This window comes from Diachasma alloeum, unplaced genomic scaffold (genome assembly GCF_001412515.2).
Source record: "Diachasma alloeum isolate Michigan unplaced genomic scaffold, Dall2.0 Dall_scaffold_00368, whole genome shotgun sequence".
NCBI lineage: Eukaryota > Metazoa > Arthropoda > Insecta > Hymenoptera > Braconidae > Diachasma > Diachasma alloeum.
This window is the reverse complement of record NW_021680507.1, coordinates 1,020,526-1,021,271: the sequence shown is the minus strand read 5'-3', so window position 1 is coordinate 1,021,271 and position 746 is coordinate 1,020,526.

Here is a 746-nt window from a genome sequence, read left to right as displayed (position 1 = left end):
GCCCGAGTTGTAGACCCGAGTTTGTAGCAGCGATGTCAGACAAGATATGAATGTTTTTTTGGGCTCAAATGAAAGAGCGGGTCGAGAAATGACGTGCTAGAGCCTCTAAACATGACAAATGTCTCTAAAGATGATATCTGTTTTCAATTGAAAAGCAGAGTTGTGACATCATTGTCTAGGAGGACAATGGGGTCTAGGAGTATGTATAGAACATTGGGGTCTAGGAGTCTCCCCTGGTTCAAAACCATCTTTAGAGGTCCTAGCACGCCATTTCTCGACCCGCTCTTTCATTTGAGCAAAAAAAAACATTCATATCTTGTCTGACCTCTCTGTTACAAACTCTGGTCATCAACTCTGGTTTTCAGTTGAAATTGGAATTGTTAATTTACACAATAATAGGATTGCATTGACGATTTTTTCTCAACTCGCAAAAATCTTCAAACAATTTGCTATCGATTGGTGATAAAATTTTTTTGAAATAATGAAATAGAGGGGATAACGCCTTTTTTTTCAGAGGTGATTTTCCAAAAATTTATTTTAAAAAAAGTACCAACTAGCAACTGTTTTTTATTAGCTCGCAATTTTCTTCAAAACTACTTCAATGAGGAAAAAAATAAATATTTGGAATATCTATACATGAGGGGCTAATTGATCGGATCTGAGCTTCACGCGACCTTGCAACTTCGGACACTTCCGCGGGGATTCGCCGCCGTTTATTTAGGCTTCAGCGTTGCCAAATTCACTCT